The 15,164-nt window shown below is 43.8% G+C and overlaps 1 protein-coding gene across 1 annotated transcript in view; it reads right to left on the minus strand.

The window, feature by feature from the left end:
* The window catches only part of LOC106577952 (astrocytic phosphoprotein PEA-15), a 52,641-nt gene extending 38,685 nt beyond the window's left edge, over nucleotides 1-13,956 (minus strand). Inside the window, exon 1 of the mRNA XM_014156433.3 lies at nucleotides 13,555-13,956. The gene's annotated coding sequence lies outside the window, so the exon portion shown is untranslated. The remainder of the gene's footprint in view (nucleotides 1-13,554) is intronic.
* Nucleotides 13,957-15,164: the final 1,208 nt, after the last annotated feature.

Below are 15,164 nucleotides of genomic sequence, written 5' to 3' on the forward strand. Positions count from 1 at the left end.
GGGGCTGGAGCTGGTACAGGGGCTGTAGCTGGGGCTGGTACAGGGGCTGTAGCTGGGGCTGGTACAGGGGCTGGAGATGGGGCTGGTACAGGGGCTGGAGCTGGGGCTGGTACAGGGGCTGTAGCTGGGGCTGGTACAGGGGCTGTAGCTGGGGCTGGTACAGGGGCTTGTAGCTGGGGCTGGTACAGGGACTGTAGCTGGGGCTGGTACAGGGACTGTAGCTGGGGCTGGTATAGGGACTGTAGCTGGGGCTGGTATAGGGACTGTAGCTGGGGCTGGTACAGGGACTGTAGCTGGGGCTGGTAGAGGGGCTGTAGCTGGGGCTGGTACAGGGGCTGTAGCTGGGGCTGTAGCTGGGGCTGGTACAGGGGCTGTAGCTGGGGCTGGTACAGGGACTGTAGCTGGGGCTGGTACAGGAGCTGGGGCTAGGGCTGGTACAGGGGATGGAGCTGGTACAGGAGCTGGGGCTAGGGCTGGTACAGGGGATGGAGCTGGTACAAGGACTGTAGCTGGGGCTGGTACAGGGACTGTAGCTGGGGCTGGTACAGGGGCTGTAGCTGGGGCTGGTACAGGGGCTGTAGCTGGGGCTGGTACAGGGACTGTAGCTGGGGCTGGTACAGGGACTGTAGCTGGGGCTGGTACAGGGACTGTAGCTGGGGCTGGTACAGGGACTGTAGCTGGGGCTGGTACAGGGAGCTGTAGCTGGGGCTGGTACAGGAGCTGTAGCTGGGGCTGGTACAGGGACTGTAGCTGGGGCTGGTACAGGGCTGGTACAGGGGCTGGAGCTGGGGCTGGTACAGGGGCTGTAGCTGGGGCTGGTACAGGGACTGTAGCTGGGGCTGGTACAGGGGCTGGAGCTGGGGCTGGTAGAGGGGCTGTAGCTGGGGCTGGTACAGGGGCTGTAGCTGGGGCTGGTACAGGGACTGTAGCTGGGGCTGGTACCGGGACTGTAGCTGGGGCTGGTACAGGGGCTGTAGCTGGGGCTGGTACAGGGACTGTAGCTGGGGCTGGTAGAGGGACTGTAGCTGGGGCTGGTACAGGGGCTGTAGCTGGGGCTGGTACAGGGACTAGCTGGGGCTGGTACAGGGGCTGTAGCTGGAGCTGGTACAGGTGCTAAAGTTGGTACAGGAGCTGGAGCTGTGACTGGTGCAGGAGCTGGGGCTTTGCTTTAGTGTTGTGTTGACACGTAGCTTAGGTCTTCTTTGGAATCACTCTTGACAGAGTGGACACTTGGTCACTTTTCTCCCAGTGTTTGTTGATTACAGGCCTTGCAGAAGTTGTGTCCACATGAGGTGGTGACTGAGTCAGAGATCAAATTTAGAGAGAAGGAGACCTCAAACTTCTGTACATACTGGAGACTGTTAAGGGTTTCCATAGCTGGAAACAGAGACAGGCACATATTAGAGACAGGCTTGTGGCTGTTGTTGACTTGATTTCAATGCACTCCTGGTCTGAATGAACAGTCCAAAGTCCGACTGCTTGTATCGACACATCAGAAGATGGGTACAGCTCCATGTTCACAACTCTGACAGTAAACATTGATGTGGCAAACAGTAAAAAAAACCCACAAAAAACAGGAGATATAACTAAAATATATGTACATTAATTTGTAGTTTGATGTCATTTGTAGTGTGTGAATCAAAGCACTCTCCTCCCCTTCTCCTTGTCTCTTCCTTCATTCTCCCTCCCTTTCTTTCTCTACCTCCACTCAAGTTTTATTTGTCACATGCACAAGTACAGTGAAATGCTTAACTTGCAAGCCCTACCCAACAGTGCAGTATTCAATATCGAAATACTCTCTCCTTACTTGAGTGTGTGTACATTATGCTCTTATTAGAGTGAATCTGACGATGTCCATAGGAATGGAATAGTCAGTTGAACTGTGTGGAGTTACTTGAAGAGCTGGTATGAGTAACTAAATATTAACTTCACCACTGTTCTGAAAATTACCCTACCCAAGTCAAAGTACAGCATTATCCTGATAAATGTAAAGGTTAGGGACTGTATAAAAAGACAAAAAACAGTACCAGTCAAAAGTTAGGACACACCTACTCAGGTTTTTCTTTATTTTACTTTTTTACACATTGTAGAATAATAGTGAAGAAACCAAAACTATGAAATAACACATATGGAATCATGTAGTAACCAAAAAAGTGTTAAACAAATCAAAATATATTTTAGATTCTTCAAAGTAGCTTCCCTTTGCCTTGATGGCAGCTTTACACACTCATGGCATTCTCTCAACCAGCTTCACCTGGAATGCTTTCCAACGGTCTTGAAGGAGTTCCCACATATGCTGGGCACTTGTTGGCTGCTTTTCCTTCACTCTGCGGTCCAACTCATCCCAAACCATCTCAATTGGGTTGAGGTCGGGTGATTGTGGAGACCAGGTCATCTGATGCATCACTCCATCACTCTCCTTCTTTGTCAAATAGCCCTTACACATCCTGGAGGTGTGTTGGGTCATTGTCTTGATGAAAAATAAATAATAGTCCCACTAAGCGCAAAACAGATGGGATGAATTATCGCTACAGAATGCTGTGGTAACCATGCTAGTAAAGTGTGCCTTGAATTCTAAATAAATCACAGACAGCGTCACCAGCAAAGCACTCCCACACCATCACACCTCCTCCTCCAGGCTTCATGGTGGGAATCACACATGCGGAGATCATCCGTTCACCTACTCTGCGTCTCACAAAGACACGTTGGTTGGAACCAAAAATCTTGAAATTGGACTCATCAGACCAAAGGACAGATTTCCACAGGTCTAATGTTCATTGCTCGTGTTTCTTGGCCCAAGCAAGTCTCTTCTTATTATTGGTGTCCTTTGGTAGTGGTTTCTTTGCAGCAATTTGACCATGAAGGCCTGATTCATGCAGTCTCCTCTGAACAGTTGATGTTGAGATTTGTCTGTTACTTGAACTCTGTTAAGCATTTATTTGGGCTGCAATTTCTGAGGCTGGTAACTCTAATTAATTCATCCTCTGCAGCAGAGGTAACTCTGGATATTCCTTTACTGTGGCACTTGATGGTTTTTCAACTGCACTTGAAGAAACTTTCAAGTTCTTGAAATTTTCCAGATTGACTGACCTTCATGTCTTAAAGCAATGATGGTCAGTCCTTTCTCTTTGCTTATTTGAGCTGTTTTTGCCATAATATGGACTTGGTCTTTTACCAAATAGAGCAATATTCTGTATACCACCCCTACTTTGTCACAACACAAACTGATTGGCTCAAACGCATTAACAAGGATTAACTTTTAACAAGGCACACCTGTTAATTGAAATACATTCCAGGTGACTACTTCATGAAGCTGGTTAAGAGAATGCCAAAAGTGTGCAAAGCTGTCCCTTTTTTGGTTACTACATGATTTCATATGTGTTACTTCATAGTTTTGATGTCTTCACTATTATTCTACAATGTAGAATATAGTAAAAATAAAGAAAAACCCTGGAATGAGTAGCTGTGCCCAAACTTTTGACTGGTACTGTATATACAGTACATTAGGAAATTAGTCAGACCCCTTCACTTTTTCCACATTTTGTTACGTTATAGCCTTATTTTAAAATGGATTAAATAAAAAATGTTCCTCGTTAATTTACACACAATACCCCATAATGACAAAGCAAAAACATGTTTTCAGAAATGCTTGCATACATTTTTATTTTTATTTTGCAATGGTTCCTTAAATACAGACGCTGGGAAACAGGAAGCAAGTACAGGGTGAGGATGTAATAATAAATAGACATGAAACTAAACAAGAACAGCGTCTGGACAAGAGAAACAAAACAACATCAATGCAGACACAGGAATGAAACTGAGGAAGTGACAGATATATGGGAGGCAATCAATGATGTGATGGAGACCAGGTGAGTCCGATGAAGCACTAGTGCATGTAGCGATGGTGACAGGTGTGCGTAACGATGAGCAGCCTGGTGACCTCGAGCGCCAGCGAGGCAGAGTGGGAGCAGACGTGACATATTTACAGAAGTATTCAGACACTTTGATATTAGACTCGAAATTGAGCTCAGGTGCATTCTTTTTCCATTGATCATCCTTGATTGGAGTCCACCTGTGGTAAATTAAATTGTTTGGACATGATTTGGAAAGGCACACACCTGTCTATATCAGGTCCCCAGTTGACAGTGCATGTCAGAGCAAAAACCAAGCCATGAGGTCGAAGGAATTGTCCGTAGTGCCGAGGCACAGATCTGGGGAAGGGTACCAAAATATTTTTGCAGCATTGAAGGTGCAAGAACACTGTGGTCTCCATCATTCTTAAATGGAAGAAGAACCACCAAGACTCTTCCTAGAGCTGGCCACCTGGCCAAACTGAGCAATCAGGGGAGAAGGGCCTTGGTCAGGGAGGTGACCAAGAACCCAATGGTCATTCTGACAGAGCTCCAGAGTCCCTCTGTGGAGATGGAAGAACCTTCCAGAAGGACAACCATCTCTGCAGCACTCCACCAATCAGGTCTTTGTGGTAGAATGGCCAGACGAAAGCCACTCCTCAGTAAAAGGCACAACAGCCCACTTGGAGTTTGCCAAAAGGCATCTAAAGGACTCTCAGACCATGAGAAATAAGATTATCTCGTTCCCTACGGTGAAGCATGGATCGAGGGAAAGATGAACAGAGCAAAGTACAGAGAGATCCTTGATGAAAACCTGCTACAGAGCGCTTAGGATCTCAGACTGGAATAAAGGTTCACCTTCCAACAGGACAACGACCCTAAGCCCACAGCCAAGTCAACACAGGAGTGGCTTCGGGACAAGTCTCTGAATGACCTTGAGTGGCCCAGCCAAAGCCTGAACTTGAACCCGATCGACATCTCTGGAGAGACCTGAAAATAGCTGTGTCGCAACGCTCCCCATCCAACCTGATAGAGCTTGAGAGGATCTGCAAAGAAGAATGGGAGAAACTTCTCGAAATACAGGTCTTACAATCTCGTAGAGTCATATCAAACAAGACTCAAGGCTGTAATTGCTGCCAAAAGTGCTTTAATAAAGGACTGAGTAAAGAGTCTGAATAATTATGAAAATGTGAAAATGTCTAAAAAACTATTTTTGCTTTGTCATTATGGGATATTGTGTGTAGATTGATGAGGGGGGAAAAAACAATTTAATCAATTTTAGAATAATGCTGTAACGTAACTAAATGTGGAAAAAATGAAGGAGTCTGAATACTTTCCGAATGCATTTATCAATAATTATTTTGTCAACTTTTTTTTTCTGAATGATAAAACCGATTTCTGAACTAGTACTTCCCAAACTTGCGGTGCTCTGGTACAAAATGCGCAAAGAGGTCAGCGGAAACGCAGCCTCGGCATGGGCCTTTCTCACCTTTAAAACTCAATGCAAGCCATTGACATGACTTACACATGCGTGTTTCTACCTTATACTGCCAGCTAACGGATGCCAAAAGGCACAGAGCTTCGATGCCTTTCATGTGTCAATACCGTAAAACTTCTATTAATAGCACAGGCATTTATTTGCTTAAATCACTAAAATAACATGCACTTATTAGAGACAGGCTTCTATTTGAGCCAGGTGTCTATTTCTTTAATGCAGACAACTTTTGCTCATTTGCATAGTTAATTGTTTAATTCCAGCATTTACTTCCAGCATTTTAAACAGTATCTTAATTTCCTGCACTAATGTGTTATCATTTACACATTGTGTCACGTTTATTTTGTCAGTATGGCTCTATTTAAATAAATTAAATTAAATGTTCCTTGACAGAATCATTATTCTCCTCTGACTGTGCATCATTTTGGCAGTTATTACTATCACCACTAGAGGACGATCGGCTGATTTCTGGGGGTTTGTACTCCCGAAGTTGTTGACTGTTTTTGTGCTTGCCAGTTAGCTAGCAGTTCTCAGCTGTTAGCAGCCAATGGCTAGCAATTTCTTACTGGTGATAAAAACGGAAGATTGACATCATTTAAAAAAATCATTCCTGAGTTATTTAATGTAACAAATCAAACGTTAAGCCTCATAAACAATTAATGATTATTCATGGTAACCTCGTAAACAATTCATTGAAACCCAGCGTTTATTTGAAACAGGCGTTTATTTGCTGAACTTTTTGCTGTTGCCCGGCTATTAAAAGGGACAGGCGGCTATTTGAGGCTGCGTTTAATTGTAGCTTTACGGTATGTCCCATTCATTTTCATTGCACTCAAATAATAAATGCGCATACATATTGGCGTGAAAAAAGTAAAGGGATAGAGTTCAGCCCTGCTTATAGACGCCATACGTCATCTGCTGTCTTTTGGCGGTTACTTTACGATCGTTTTACTGCTAGATAAAAATAGTCTGATCGGGATGGCTAACGTGTTGCATCTCAAACAGTTTTCAAAATGGGATTTTCTCGTGAAAATTGTGGTGATAAGGGATGGAAGACGAATACCTGAGTTTAGGGACCTACATCAAAAGAAGGGATTTAAAATAGCACAACAATTTAAGTCTGAGTGTTATCAACGGAAAGACTGGCTCTGTGGCTGCGCTGCTAGCAGCCGACTCTACCGAGGGCCGCGCCAACCAGATGGAACTCAACCTCCAGGCTGGTGCAGACCAACAACGTTTACCAATGCGCTGTTCTGGATTATGAGGGAAAATCCGGATGACTAGGATGGTGAAACCCTGGCCATGGTCTCTGGAGTTGATCTTTAGCTGTCAAAGGCATCCACCTGCTTTTTGCTCAAGGCCTGTGATGGAATTTTCTATGAAACTGATCATGCACTCTTCCGTGTTCTGCAGAATATAGAAAGTGATGGATTGCCATTTTAAATAGAACCACGAGGAAACCCTTTTGAAATATTATGCTGACGAACTGAAATTCCCACAGAAGACCATTGTTTCTTAACTTTCTTGGAACAATTTGAGAACATGACTTTAAATAGAACCATGGGTAAACCTGTAGGAAACGTTATGATGAAGTACTGAAATTCCCACAGAAGAACATTGTTTAACATTTTTGGAAAAATTGGAGAAAATCACTTTAAATAAAAGCATGAGTAAATCTGTATGAACGTTTTTTTGTCAAGTTCCTCAAGGGAACATTGGCTGATTTTTTACCTTGTCGGCTTGGATATTCAAACCAGCAACCTTTCGGTTACTGGCCCAACGCTCTAACCGCTAGGTTACCTGCCGGTACTGCACCCTTCCCAGAATGTTGTGGGAAGGTTGTATGCAAAATAACTATAAGACAACCACCAACCTCTAAGAAACATATGGTTCTCAGAATGTTGTGTGCTGGCTGGGACGTCATTTAAATGTCTCATCTCCTATAGAAGGAACGCACACGCAGGAGAATGATGATTGGATGATTGACTGACTTTCATTTTCTCTGAATCATATTGTGTCCTCCTCCTCCTCCTACATCCATGCTGCTGATTCCACTAATGGAAAATAACAAAGTGCACCCACGCACAGACTCACGTGCGCGCCACACACACACACACACACACACACACACACACACACACACACACACACACACACACACACACACACACACACACACACACACACACACACACTCCTGTGAATCATGCTGTAAAGTGTTGAGTCACACAGCCATGCTTCTGCTTGGGAGTAAAGTCATACTCTAATTAAGTGTTTATCTCTGCGCCATACTGCTAAGTTAAACACAGACGGTAACGCTAAGTATGGGTTTGAGCTATTATAGAATAGATATACATCAGATAGAAGAGGGAAGGAGGTCAGTAGCTCAAATACACCTATTATAGTATAGATATAAACTAGATAGAAGGGAAGATGAGGTGAGGTCACCTAGCAGCCCGCACACTGACATCATCAGATCTGAGTGACACTAAACCCTCTTAGGTAATGGATGCCATGAATGATAATTCCTCCTCTCTCCTCTCGTCACTTTTTCTCTCTTCTCCCGTCCGCCCCTCCCTCTGTTCTCCGATGATGTCTGTAACTGTAGATGACTCAGACACACTCCTCCTTCCCCTCTCCCTTCCTCCATCCCCCTTACCCTCCTCTTCTGAAAAGATGGCCTGCTTCCCCTCTCCCTCCCTCCTTCATCTCTCCCTCCCTCCTTCCCTCTTTCCCTTCTCCCTCCCTGTTACTCCCCTTCCCTTCTGAAAGGAAAGTAAAGCAACGTGACGCTGCAGGCTGTACTTGCCATTAACAGATGTACTGTAGGATCAGGTTTCCCATTAGGATCTGAGAATCAAAAGCAACCCTGGATCTGTTGGGTACAGAACATTATACAGGATATCATTGTACAACCACCAGCTGACACCTGAAACCTGAACTGGGATCAGGTCTTACAGTAAATAACCTGACATCACTTGTTCTGCAACATGTTACAGCTGACTCAGAGTCAGTGTGAAAAACAACATGAGTGAAAGTCAAAGGCTTCACTAACAGGTGTTTCTCCCTCTTTAGTTTTCACCGCTAGGGCAGTTAGAGTAAGAGGCTTTTGGTATTGTCATTAAAGCAAACAGGGGATAATAATATAATGTTTCCATGTCAACGGCCTGTCCTTATCTTCCTCCTGCTTCATTGGTTTATTTTTTTTATTTAACCTTTATTTAACTAGGCAAGTCAGTTAAGAACAAATTCCTAGCCAAATATATAAAAGCAGATACAAAACGGAAGCTATTTTCCTCCTATGATGCAGCTGGGCTGGTGACTATAATCAGGAGTTTGGCCTACATTCAGTGGGAAGTAGGCTGTGTGTGTGTGTGTGTGTGTGTGTGTGTGTGTGTGTGTGTGTGTGTGTGTGTGTGTGTGTGTGTGTGTGTGTGTGTGTGTGTGTGTGTGTGTGTGTGTGTGTGTGTGTGTGTGTGTTGCAGCTGTGACCCTGGTGCGCTAGTGGGACGAGGTCATTGCATCCTGTAGCATTTCCTCATTCATTTTCCTTCTATTCTGCTTCTCTCACACACACACGCATGCACGCACGCACGCACCCACCCACACAAACACACACACACAGCAGGCCTTGGTCCGGATGTGAGCATTACACACACAGATAAAGGGGTCTGTAATGCTCTAATGCTCTGTTCACTGGGGCTGGCTGCGGTCCAGAGGGTGTGTGTGTGTGTGTGTGTGTGTGTGTGTGTGTGTGTGTGTGTGTGTGTGTGTGTGTGTGTGTGTGTGTGTGTGTGTGTGTGTGTGTGTGTGTGTGTGTGCATTGCCCTACCTTCTGCATATTTTCACAGTAGTGTTGTATTTCCAGTGTAACAGGCAAACAGCAGCTGTTGATAAACTGCCAGATTGAGCTCTTGGCTTATACACTGACCCTTCTGCACACATGTTCTACTAACCAATTATTAACTGGCTTTACAGAATAAAAACACTTTATCCAAAATCATGATATAACACAATGCAACAGCTCTGAGACTGAGCTACATGTCTCCATCAACAGACTGTGGTGACAAAACAAACAAACACATATTAAACGCCCACACTCAGAAACACTCAATAGATGCCATGTGAAACATTGGTGTTCAGCCAGAGAGGACAGTACTACTACTAATTTAGCATAGTTGCCAATGACGATGGAATATACAGTACGATAATGCTGCTATTTCATTGCAGCTATCTCAAGAAACCTTCAGAAAATACCTCATACCAAACACACACCACACACACACCACACACACACACACACACACACACACACACAGCCATCTAACATGTTACCTAAAATGCTACAGCTGTGAGCTAGCAGCAAAAGCATTAGGATATGGTATAAGGTATCCACATGTGTATTACATAAGCACAGCACAAGGTCAAACACACATACACATACAGACACACACACACCACACAAAATGCAAGGTCTCTCCGTTGCTTCACATTTGATCAGTTCCTCTTCTATTAGGCTAAAGTGAAAGACTTCCATTAGTGTGTGGGTTGTTGTGCTCCTCTGTGCCAGCCAAGGATGTGAATTTGATGGTGTGTGTGTGTCTGCATGTGTGTCCCCGGGGGGGGGGGGGGGGGGGGTGTGTGTGTGTGTGTGTGTGTGTGTGTGTGTGTGTGTGTGTGTGTGTGTGTGTGTGTGTGTGTGTGTGTGTGTGTGTGTGTGTGTGTGTGTGTGTCTGCCTGCGCATGTGTGTGAGTGTGTGCGTTTGTGTGTACATTTGTGTGTGACTGAATCACAATAAATCTGGATTAAAGAGGGGGGGGGGGGGGGGGCATATCTGTTCCAGAATGGAATCATGGTTTGAAAGATTTGGGGGAGATGTCCAATTCCAAAATTCTCTCCAGAGTTCAACCCAATATAAACAGTTACAGCTCAATGATGTAACACGGGACAAAATGATGTAACACAGGACCCAACAGGAGGATCCCTTTGAGACATAGCCTCCTCTACATCTGGCAGAGTGAGATGAACGTGTTAACATTCCAGAGCTATAACGGATACTGTGCATTGTCACTAGCACATCCCGACTCCCTTACTGTCTGTCGGAAACAAAAATATGTGCAGAGACTGCCAACACCAATACAGAAACACTGCTGTATCTTACATCATATCATGACAAAGCATTTCATTTATAGAGTCCTTTCCTTCTGGAAGAGAGTGGGGAATTCCTGAATCCACAAGTGAAGTGAGCCAGTCAGACAATTCTCAATGGTCACAGTACAGAAAGTTCTGCTCTGATCTGTAAAGCCAAAATAACAACAGGGTGTGTCTCTTGGACGTGGTGGTAGATATGTGACATTGAGTCAGCTTTTTGGTTGAATGATTCTCTTCCCCCCTCTCCCTCTCCCTCTCTCCTCTCTGTCTCTCTCCCTCTCTCCGCTCCCCCTCTCCTATCTGTCTCTCTCCCTCTCTCCTCTCTGTCTCTCTCCTCTCTGTCTCTCTCCCTCTCCCTCTCTCCTCTCTGTCTCTCTCCCTCTCCCTCTCTCCGCTCCCTCTCTCCTCTCTGTCTCTCTCCCTCTCTCCTCTCTGTCTCTCTCTCTCCTCTCCCTCTCTCCTCTCTCTCTCTCTCTCTCTCTCCCTCTCTCCTCTCTCTCTCTCCTCTCCCTCTCCCTCTCTCCTCTCTGTCTCTCTCCCTCTCTCCTCTCTGTCTCTCCTCTCTCCCTCTCTCTCTCCTCTCCCTCTCTCCTCTCTCCTCTCTCCTCTCTCTCCCTCTCTCTCTCTCCCTCTCTCCTCCCTCTCTCCTCTCTCCTCTCTCTCCTCTCCCTCTCTCCTCTCTGTCTCTCTCCTCTCTCTCTCTCCCTCTCTCCGCTCCCTCTCTCCTCTCTGTCTCTCTCCCTCTCTCCTCTCTCTCTCTCCTCTCTCTCCCTCTCTCCGCTCCCTCTCTCCTCTCTGTCTCTCTCTCCTCTCCCTCTCTCCTCTCCCTTTCTCTCTCTCTCCCTCTCTCCTCTCTCCTCTCTCTCTCTCTCCCTCTCTCCTCTCTGTCTCTCTCCCTCCCTCTCTCCTCTCTCTCTCTCTCCCTCTCTCCTCTCTGTCTCTCTCCCTCTCTCCTCTCTCTGTCTCTCTCCCTCTCTGTCTCTCTCCCTCTCTCCTCTCTCTGTCTCTCTCCCTCTCTCCTCTCTCTCTCTCCTCTCTCTGCCAGGACGGGCAGTGCGCTCCCATTCAGTTTTTTTGCTCGGCGGACAAAAATGGCCAGTGCATCAGAAATGTGCTTCCCCTTGGCTACTTCCTGTCTGTGTCTGTGGGAATGTTAGTGGTCGAGTGTTTGCAGCAGTCTCTGAGTAAACTGAAAGGGGTTTCAGGAAGACATTTAAAAACATTAAACACAAAAACAACTGGTCCTTTTCTAATAGCACAGACCAGAGCAGAACTTTCTTTGCTGTGACAGTTTAAGTGTTATACCCTCTTAAAGAATGACTTTGGACAATATAAATATTGCCTGGTACCAAATATGTGCTTTTAGCCAAATATCATTTGCCTAGTACACACACTCAGGTACAACAGACGTATAACACATTTGACACAACGTGTTATGGTAGCCTAAAACAGATATTTTTTGATGAGTTTATCTGCACACTTTTTTTTACACAAGTATTGTGCACATACATATCATTAGTCAAACTTGTGGAAGTCTACTTGGTATATTTGGAATGTCACTTTTGAGAGGAAAAGCAATGGCAGGAAATGCAGTGACAGCTGTCATCCTTTGCTTAACCATGATTACAGCGTATTCCACCATGTTTGGGTAATTATTGTACAGAACGGTTCAATCTGGATCACTGTACTTACTGTAGGGAGGATCAGGAACCATATGCTTCATCAAGTGTCTCAGAGAAGCATTGCTGATCTAGGATCAGCCCTCCCCCGTCCATTTAATGGTATTCAATAGGAGCTAAAATGATAAACGGATTCTAGATCAGCAGTCCTACTCTGAGACGCAACCTATATGGCAGCAGCTCTGTAGCCTAGAAGTGCAAGGAAAACATCAACACTGTACACCAAATCACTGACAGAAATGAGAATGAAATCGACCAAAAATGATATCTTGATGATAATACATTAGTAATGCATTAGTACTAATTAACCACCTAATAATATTGTTATCATTTCATTACAGTAGTGTTAGTAATAACACTATTGTCTCAATAATCAACCTTATTCATTACAGTATAGCCCAACAGTAGCTTTCAGCAAGCAGTCATTCACTTTTCCCCCCAATTTCTCACTCGCGAGTCGTGCACACATTCGTGCATGGTGATGCTGGACTCGTGCAACACCCGGGATAAAGAATGATGTAGGCTCGACATTTTCCCCATTCATTCATACTCACGAGGCACCGATGAACACCAACCGTCACTAACTAGATCAGAGGTCGTCATTTTAATATCGATTATTATCAGAACGTTCCAGATGAAGTATGTGTTGCCATTCGATGTTAAAATGAAATCATTTTATTAAAGGATGGGATTTGATACTACTGCACTGTTGGAGCTATGAACACAAGCATTTTGCTACACCCGCAATAACATCTGCTAAATATGCGTGTGTGACCAATAACATTTGATTTGATTTGATTTGAAGAGGTTAACCTGGTCTACACGACAATGTGTAGAAAGCAGGAGTGACAGCCTACACAATATCACCACAACGATTCATCAATAAATCAACTAAATGAAATGGTCCTTAGTTGGAGGATAGGGCCGTCTCCTTTAACGGTTCAAACGTCGGGTCCATGTAAACCGGTTCATTCAAGCCGGGTTCTCTTCCGATTAACCAGCCATCATTCAAACCAAGGAAAATGACCGGCATTGTTAACTTGTTGGGAAATGGGTTATCATCCCAGACAACAAAAAAAAACAACAACCAAACGAAAAATAACCATGTCAAGCGTTTTGAAACACACCATTATGAAAGTATCATGGTTTATGGTCCATTGTGTATGGGAATGCACACCGATGGTGCAAAAATGACGATAGGTTATAGCTTACAGCAAGTCGAATGATTGATTATTGATTATTTGATAATGACAAAGTTCCACAAGCAAAACTACAGCCAAACACATTCGCACACAATACAATATATAACACCAACATTATTATAACATCAAAACGAATGACTGAAGAAAGAAACGAAAAGATGGCTTGGTGACTTACCCTGGGTTCTGTGTAGGCTATGAGTCAGCGAAGCGAGAGAGATGATCTCTGTCTGTGCGTAAGAGAAAGTGTTCACTTCTATCACAAAACTTTATTAAAATGTGATTTCTATTCGATGTACACGCATACAATCTTGCTGCAAAGTACTCTTCCTCAGTCAGCTCTTCTATCCAGAATGTAGTTGGTTTAGGATGTTGTTAGCTATAGACCGCTGTCTTGTAATGGATTTTATTGTATAGCCTAAATATATAAAAGCGATTACAAAATAAATTCTTATGTTGAAATTCTATTGGCTAGTGTGGATAAGTGCGTTGTTTTTTGGTCCAGGCAAGTTCGATCCGTCCGTCAGGTTGTAAGTAGGATAAACTACACAGTCTTGCCGGATCGTGGATGGAAACGCCTTTTCCTACTGGTATTCTGGCAGCAGCACAAACGATGATGTTACTTTGTATGCTAATAAGGAAAAATTCAAAAATAAAAGCCCACATTTCAAAACATTGCAATTCATTCAAATTATATTGCATGTTAACTAATGGCCACGTTTATTGTGCCAACAAGTGAATGCAATAAGTAATTTGAGAAAACAAATAAAAAAATATGCTTTTAAAAACATGTTTTAAGACCCATAATGAAAAAATTGAATGTTGACACTGGTATGTTGAGAAAATGGGACTGTTACGAGAGAACTGTTTTACCTGTTTTAGCTAAAGTGGGATGGAAAATACTCAGTAGGGTTTTCTACTCTCTACTAACCGAATATGGTTGGTTTTGGACGGGGACTGTGTTATACACGTATGTATTTAGCCATGCATGTTATATTAATTCCAAAACAATAAATGCATGTACTGTTGTTCTGTTGAATATCAGCTGGTAAGACTAAACACTTTTTTGTTGTTGCTTACTTTGTTCTCCCAGTGTGAAATAAAATGTAAACAAAGACACAATGTACACAATGATGGACTGGCATACCTGTTAACGACCTAGATTAACCTAATGGTGATGGTAAGAGACTAACCTTTACACATTGAAATCAGCCTAAGGCCAGCCTTGACATGTGCCAAGAAAATGCATCAAGTCAATCGCTTGGCCTGACAAATAAAATGTTTTTGTGGTAGTATACTAGGAAAATCATGTTGCTATAGGTTTACATTACCCCAGTTATGCATAGCCTTCCAATGATTTTCTTAAACACACTTTGGTCGCAATGAAATCAAAGGTTTGACTCTTGGACTGATTCATAGATCATTGCTCATCTCTCCAAATTGCAATTTGTGAGAAATACAAGTGATTAATACTTGGCCTTTGTCTTATTAAAATCTTCAATGTTTTGCATTTCACTAACAAAGACAAAATATTTTACATTATTTTCAAGCAAATGATTACAAAGGGAGAAGCACCACACACATGCAGTGAAATGTGCAGCAGTACTCAGTAGACAAACAATTTACACCAGCACTCCAGATATTCTTGTACTTTATGTTACTTGTGTAAGGCCAAAGGTCACCACTGTAATTCAAAACCCTGTATCCCCATTTCGCTTTATTGATCTTCCAGCAGTTTTCAATGAGAGGTTGACCTACAGATTGAGCTCAGTAATCTGTCATTCAGGG

Source organism: Salmo salar, chromosome 18, assembly GCF_965601325.2.
Source record: "Salmo salar chromosome 18, fSalSal1, whole genome shotgun sequence".
Taxonomy (NCBI): Eukaryota; Metazoa; Chordata; class Actinopteri; order Salmoniformes; family Salmonidae; genus Salmo; species Salmo salar.